Raw genomic sequence first — 8,414 nt, forward strand, 5'->3', positions numbered from 1 at the left:
ATTATGAATCGTGTCCCATACGCTTCAGGTATAGGATCGATTTCATATGCTATAATGTTTGATCATTCTAAAATTTTCAAATTCTTAGCACATTAAGAGGGAAAAAGGACTAGAACGGTTTTGGCTAAAATAAGTAAACAACTATCAAAGGACAATCTAAGGTTCGCCAAGGATTTGTTGCTTGTGAGTAGTTGGAAGTATTATATTGGATGGACGATGTTGACATTATTTTGAATAAATAAGATTCTATTTAGAATGAGTTGTCATATGGCAAATAAGGAAATGTTTCCACATTGGGAGTTGGATATTGAGAGTCTATGTCTAAATTAGAAACTTTTATGCAAGAAGGATGTTCAACGGAATGTACTTTGAATGTGAGACTTCGTGTCTATGGAATTGTCTTGTAACGATTTCTGATAGAATACCTTGGAATTTCATTAGCCGAGTCTTGGTGACTTTTGTGCTATGAAATTACAAAAGGATCATTGCATAAAATGTTAGAATCTAACATATTCTATTAGTGGCAAGAATGTTGTGATCTTACACTACTGATAAGGATTGGGAATTGTGAAATGAGTTTCATTGGAAAGGTTTTCAATTGATCTATTTCACAAAGTAAGGATCATAGGTAACATAGTGTGCATGCTTGGAGCATGGGACAACTATTGTTGTAGTACAAGTAATAAGCTGATTATCCAAAACATTAAACAATGAATAATGAGTAGTCAATATGGTGTTTAAATAAAAGGTGTTTTATTTACGCTCAAAAGTTTTGGGGCCATATATGATTAAGTATTATCGTTGTGTTTCATTTTGCATGTTTTGACTTCCAGAATAACTAGGTTATTCGAACCTCCAGAGTCGGTCATACGTTGGGAGTAGGTATGAAAGAAGACTGTCATGAATCTGTCTGCAGATTGTCTAAAGTGTTTAGACATAACACAAGTTTGTTGCAGAGTTCATGAGTGCTTTGATAAGATTAAAGTATTGGATTAAACCCACGCTCACTTGAATCACTACATGGATTTATCATGGGTGATTAGTGAGACGATAACATTGTATATTCTTGAAACCGAGATATGTGAGTTGTTATTTGTTGGTCAGTTGCAGATGATAAGTAAATGCATCAGTAACTTGGTATTATAAAACTTATTGTTGTGTGTGATTTGCTTAGTAGGTGCAAGCGAGCATTTGAGTCAAAGTTTATCCATTCCTTTTACCCAAAGTGGGATAAAAGCGATATCTGTGGGCCCCTCTATGATTTAGTGATGACACCCTTAGCCCTTGGCCAAGTCGGGACTAAGTTGATGTGTTCAATTGTAGTATGTTGTCAGTTGTCACAAATTAGATGTCAGGAAACAATACATAGACAGAGAGAATGATTGAAATCCATGTCTCGTGTCTATACGATATCTTGAGAGTTGACAACGGTTTTTGAAAGCTACGATTGCTGATCAGGTTCTGAAGTTATGCAAAATAGTTATTAGACTTATCCAAGTGGGAGACTGTTGGATTAGTGTCTAAGTCCATAACTATTTTGGTATGTACTTGACCCGATTATGAGCCTGGTCCCTTTGGGTTTCCTTCACCATAGCAATATGTAGGATGAATTAAGGAGAGAAAGGTTTAATTGTGATTTATTAATATATTATGAGAATAATATATTCAAGGAGAAATCATATTGTTTAATTAATATTAGTCACGAATTAATAAAGAATTAATTTTGTGGCTAAAAGAGATTAATTAAACTTAGGGGACTGGAATTCCAATTATAAGATAATTGCAATTGGGCTATGGATCACCTTGGAATAATAAGTTGGACGAATTCTATGGGGAAGCCCAATAGAAATCGTCCAAGGCGTGTTCCAGAAGGGGTCCATGGGCTGCTTAATGCTTAAACAGTCAAATTAGAGTTTCCTTGTTAGATAACCCTAATTGCCTACCTATTTAAGGAGCCCCTAAGCTTTAAAAACGTGGTGAATGATTCCCTTAGGGTTTCTGGACGATTTTTGATGCTCCCCTCTCTTCTCTCTTCATCTAAGTTGCTTAGGGGTGTTTGTGACTCCATTAGAGGTGCAACACTTGAGGCATTAAGCTTTCTGAAGCCAAGGAATTGATTGTTATTGCTACATAACAATCAAGGTAAGATCTAAACCCTAATTCATATGTTAATTTGATTACTAGTATGCTAGATCTAGGGTTTGTAAGTATTGGAAGTTTATTTCATTTTCAAAGTAGAAAAACTAGATCCAAGCAATTGGGGTTGCATGAACACCAAAGGATTGATGTTATGCACATAACCCATCAGGTACATTTTTGGCGGTTCGAGGAAATCAGGGAAAAGCTTATTGAGAAGTGTTCAAGTGGATCATACGACACTTGAAGGGAACACTTGATGTTTTTCTGGTGTATGGTGCAAATGAACGACATATGGACTTGGTTGGATTGAGACCCTTGGACCATGAAAGTGATCCAGAGATAAGAAGATCATTGGCAGTTGGTCCTGTTTAGAGTCTTATTTTGAAAATGGAGAAACTATCATGTTCTATGATAGGTTATGCATTTAAAAGTCTAGTCCCAAGGAGAATATGGAAGACATGGTGACAAGGACGTTCCCAGCGAGAACTTCAAGCTTTGCTTGGACTTGGTTGATGTTTTCAGGAGGTAAGCCCCTTCGGGGCTTGATGGAAGGAAGGGAGAGGAATTTTTTGTTTGAGGTAGAGTTTAGTGGATGCTCAAGTCAAGGTGGAGATTGTTAAATGTGACTCGAGCATTTAGACCATTCTGATGGAGCATCTGGAGTAGTCTCATGAAGTGTTTGGAGCACTTAGATCTCAATGGAGCACTTGAGGTTCATGGATCGAATGACAAAGGAATTGATCATCTGAGATGGCTTTAGATCATCTGAAAAAGGAACAAATCAAGTGAAAAAGGATTGGAGTGGTTTGGAGCAATTGGGAGTGGCTTGGAGCAACACGGAACACTTGGAGTACTTGGAGCAAGATGGATCACTTGGAGAACTTAGAGCACTTGGAGGAACACAGAGCAACATGGAGCACTTGGAGCAACATGGAATATCATGTTGCATAATTTTGAAGGAAGTTGTGCCAACCTTTTAGATGTTGCACCAAATGATAGCATGATGAGCCATCATGACTGAAGCTGCACCAATATGATGTTGAGCCATGGAGATCTTGAGCCAAGGAGATGTTGAGCCATGAAGATGTTGTTGCTCCATCAAAAACGGAATTTGTGCCATGAAGGAGATGTTTCTCCATCATGGACCATCTTGGTACATTATGCACCATCTTGATTCATTTGTTGTGCCATATTGATCCATGTGTGCTTAGAAGATGATATTCCTCAGTAAATACATCATGTTGTGCCACCATGATGGATGATGGGCCATTAGTGATCATGATGCTGTTGAATTAGTGCCTAAGTCCATAACTATATTTGGTATGTACTTGACCCGATTGGCATGGTCCATTTGGGTTACATGGCATCATGCATTTAGATAGACTAAAATGAGAGAAATAACACTTAAGGTTTATTAATATATTATAAGTTCTAATATATTAATAAGATTATTTAATTAGTATTGATCAAGAATTAATTTGGAATTAATTAAGTGATCAAAAGGAGACAAACTAAATATATGGGTTGATTGTGTAAATAATCCATACTTGTATGGTGGGCTAATGCTCCATGGATTATCAAGTTGGGCTAAAACCCATAGGATGCTCCATGGTGTTTTTGTACCCATGGATCATGGAAATGAAAGGCCATGACAATTAGCGTTTACATGGTGTAACCCTAATTGTGACACACTGTATAAGCATCTTATTCTTCCCAAAAATCGGGCGCTATGAAGGATTGGTGTGGGCTAGCCGATTTCATGAAGTGTCTCATTTCTCTCAAGTTATTCTAAGTGTATTTGAAGTTGTGTGAACCATTTGAGGTGTCACACTTTGGCCACTAGGCTCTTGAGCTCCATGGAATCAAGCTACATCAAAAGGTATGTATTCTATCTAGTTTTTTGTTATACTAGTACTTATGATTGTATGCTAGTTAGGGTAATACCTTGGAATATTCATATTTTCATGTATAATAGAGAAAACATAGATCCAAGGTATTTAGGGTTGCATGTACACTTAGGAATGTTAGAATGCTCAAAACACAACATTGGTATAAGAGACTGGTTTTGTTTTCTTGTTATACTTGCAAAATTGGCTGAAAAATCGAAGTTTGTTGTTGTCTGCTCAGCAGACTCGTCGAGTCCATGAAGGGACTCAACAAGTCCAAGGCTAAATTCATCCAACTCGCCGAGTTGGTTCATGCACTCGAGACTTGGACCCCCAGACAGCATATCTTCAACTGTTTTGGCTGGAATTGGACTAGGAACATTATCCTAAGCTGTTTTTCAACTTATAAACCTGTTTTTGGTGTGGTAATGTTCATGCTAATCCAATTTCAAAGATAATTGTCAATATATTCATGTTTTGTATTAGTATAATGGTTAGGCTAATTATATGAAAAAGTTTGATTGAATTATCTCTTTCTTATGAGTTGCTTAGATTAATAGAAAAGTTATGTGAAATTGTTGTTTTCAATCCAAATTAATCTAAGAGTTGGTTCTAAAATATGTTTTTGTAACTTGTCCTCAAGTTATATGAAAATTCATATTTAAGATTCATAAAACTCATAAATATTTCCATAGGTTATGAATAAAGAAAAGTCATATTCTTTTAATAGTTTAAAGTCTTCCATAACTTTTCCTCAAGTTATGGAACTTGAAGAGTTTTTTGAATTAAAACTACGTAAACACATAAGTTATGGAATTGAGTAGTTTTGAATAGATTCAAAACATGCCCTCAAGTTTTGGAATTTGTAAAATTTTCCCTTATGAATACTTTAATTCAAAGTTAAGCCCTTAGAATTTTAAAAGTTAAAATTCAACCCTTATACTTCTCTAAATATTACTAAAACAAAACCTTAAATTATTCAATGAAGAAACAAGGACCCTTGATTGCATTTCCCTCCTTTAGTCTCCACCTTAGGATCATTTTGCTGACATCATCCTGACCCAAAAAAATACACACGCCTCCCGAATAAAACTTCCTTCTTACGATTCATTCCTAATTTCATTCTTATGTTTTCTCTCTACACAATCAACACAATCAGCTCCCCATGAAACTCAATAGATATGAACCCTAACCCCTTCGTTCTGCCGATATGCGTAACCCCATTGATTTCATATATACATGGAATTGATCCTATGCGTTCTACTTCTGCTGATATGGAATCGATCCTATGCGTAACCCCAGGAAGCCCTGAGGGGCACCGCGTCGACCATCAACGATTTTCGATCCTGTGTGTTCTACTTCAGATGTAGATGAAATATGATGAAGCTCGATTAGGAGATCGAGTTCTTTATGCAGGTAAGATTTTGAAAACCCTAACTGCGTTTCCATTTTGAACCCTTCTTTAGCAGCTTCAACATTAAACCATTCTTTAGCAGATGTTTCAAAGCAAGGAATATTTCCTTTTGAAGCACACAATGCTTTTTGCTTTCTTCTCCGACACCTGAAAACAAGAAAGTAGATTAAACAAATGTGTTTTCGCATTGCATTTGTTACTTGTGTATTGGAAGTTGAATCTTGATGAAGCGTTTGTCTCCTGTTCTACTTTTATTCTTCCTATTTCATTTCTGCTTTCAACCTCTCCATTACGTTGGAGATTAAGTAGTATTTCCATATAAGCAAACATACAGACCCTAACCTGAAGTTACTATCAGTCCAACATTTTCAGTTTATTGTGCATTCTACCCTTTGAAATTAATATTTACCAACCACACTTTGCATGGCATTTTACTACAACATCAGCTCATTAACAATTTATGTCTTCATAACATAGAAACAATCTTTTGATGATCAGATCCAAATATGCCCTCTCAGTTATCTAATGTAAAATATTTTCTTAATATGAACCCCATAGCTATTGTCTACTTTATCATTACTTATATTCACGCATCTCTACTATGGCTACATCACTTGTGTCTGATACTACATACTTGAGGTTCAATTGGATTATAAAAAAATATGGGGTCATCCAACTTTTTGCAACATTTTCCCATTAAATACCCCTTGAGGCTTTTATTTTATAATTTCTACTCCATTCCACACCTGTACAGTTGGTCCTTTATCCACCTCCGGTACTACTTGTATATAGAAACAACATTTATTGGTCACAACAAAATGTGGCTTCTCACCTAAGCTACATAAACCAAGCCATATCTAACCATACAAGTGAAATTTTGGATGCCGAAAGAGGGGAAGCATGTTACATATACCACATGTATGAACTTCATGAGTAAAATAGAACCTGACAACTAAAATTTCGACCATTATGTAGCTTCACATGTCGGGGACTGCTACACACCACCACATCTCGGGGTGGTAATTGTATGTGGCAACGCCAACCAGGTTAGCCTAATATACGATTGTGGCAGTAAAGAAGAGGGTCAGGACTATGCAATGGTAATTAAGTATATTTTTTTTTCATTTTATATCTATTTTTTATTATGACTTTCAGGAATAATATTTTGTTTCTATATGTTGTCAATGAGTAGGTATTGGTGTTTCAAGGTGGAGCAGGTTGGAATCTCTATCCACAAAATGGAGATGAACTTTGTAATTGGTGTTTCAAAAAAAGGTTAGTCAACCTTTTTCCTTCTTATATCGAGCTGACATTTTATTAAATTTCCAATTGAAATATGTATTGATAGATATGTCAATTGGTCAAAGATGGCTTTTGTCACATTTTTAATTAAAATTTATATGTGGGTACATATGTACGGTCTATAATCTTGTGGATATCAATCGATCTTTGATAGATTTTGTTCTATTTTTTATTGGGTAAATTTTGTAATAGAAAACCCTATCTGTGTTTCGATTTTGAACCCTTCTTTAGCAGCTTCAACATTAAAACCTTCTTTACTAGATGTTTCAAAGTAAGGAATATTTCCTTTTGAAGCACACCATGCTTTTTGCTTTCTTCTCCGACACCTGAAAACAAGAAAGTAGATTAAAAAATGTGTCTTCGCATTCCATTTGTTACTTGTGTATTCGAAGTTGAATCCTGATAAATTTAAATTTAAAATGACAAAAAGACCATATTACCACTCTGCTATTGCCCCCATCAACATCGATCTTGTTTCCCAAAACAACAAATGGAAAGTTTTCTGGATCAGAAGGACTAGCTTGAATAAGAAACTCTTCCTTCCAATTATTAAGACTATCAAATGATTTCATCACATTCACATCATGCACAAGAACACAACAATCTGCACCACGAGAAAATGCCACACCAAGGCTTTGGAATCTTTCCTGTCCAGCTGTGTCCCATATCTGTAACAAAATCAACCCCCAAACCCTATCGATTTCAACAATGGATGCTTATAAACTTATAATAATGGCGTGATTTCATGGACGTTTGTAATGAATCAGACCTGTAAAGTGAAAAGCCTATCTTCAAATTTTATGTCTTTAGTTAAGAAATCAGCTCCGATTATAGCTTTGTACTGATTATTGAACTTTCTGTTCATGTATCTAAATTCATATCATTAAGGCTTATTGGGGTTTTTGTGTACTTATGTTTGCTTCGAGATTTGGCTCCTTTTTTTATCTAGATTATCCCCTCTAAACATGTTTACCCAAAGTTCTTATGCGACTTTAGATTGAAAGAGAGACTTTTGTTTCTTAAAGCCGAAGGTTTTTCAATCCTTTATGCATGAATTGCAGAATGAAAGCATAGTGGATTATGATTTATTGTTGTATGCAGGGTCATTTTTGTTACCACTTTTCCTATTTCATGTTGTTGTTGCCAAAGGAAGATTCTCATTACCTGCACCATCAGTTCCCCATGTCCGTTATGTATGATCTCTTTCTTTTTCTTCCTTTTCATCATCATTTTTCATTCACTTTAATAAGTAAGACTATAAGTATGAACAATCTGTATAAACCTTATGAACTATGTCATTTCCATATCTTACATTATGCATCAGGGAATACTTTTTCTTTATCTTTTATGCAGTGGGAACCATGTCATGCAGTTGTTGCCACACCTTTGCTTATTGGATTTGAACTGCTTCTTTGCATCTATCTTGAAAATAGCCATGGTATGATAACATATGATATTATTATATTAACTGTTTAGAAAATAATACCATTCATATCGGTTCTGATTCCATACTAATTTTGTTTTATGCAGTTACTAAGCCTCCACCTTTAAGCCTGCAGATTGTCTTCCTTCCTCTATTGGCATTTGAAGTAACCATTTTGACAGATTTTTTCCATCTTTCCTTTACTATAGGTGTACCATGAGTCAGACAAGAGGAGAACCAATAAATAGTA

The 8,414-nt window shown here is 35.5% G+C and overlaps 1 pseudogene; it reads right to left on the reverse strand.

Moving 5' to 3' along the window:
• Positions 1-5,285: 5,285 nt before the first annotated feature.
• On the reverse strand, positions 5,286-8,178 carry LOC111876987 (ras-related protein Rab7-like; annotated as a pseudogene).
• Between the last annotated feature and the right edge of the window lie 236 nt (positions 8,179-8,414).

This window comes from Lactuca sativa, chromosome 2 (genome assembly GCF_002870075.4).
Source record: "Lactuca sativa cultivar Salinas chromosome 2, Lsat_Salinas_v11, whole genome shotgun sequence".
Classification (NCBI taxonomy): domain Eukaryota; kingdom Viridiplantae; phylum Streptophyta; class Magnoliopsida; order Asterales; family Asteraceae; genus Lactuca; species Lactuca sativa.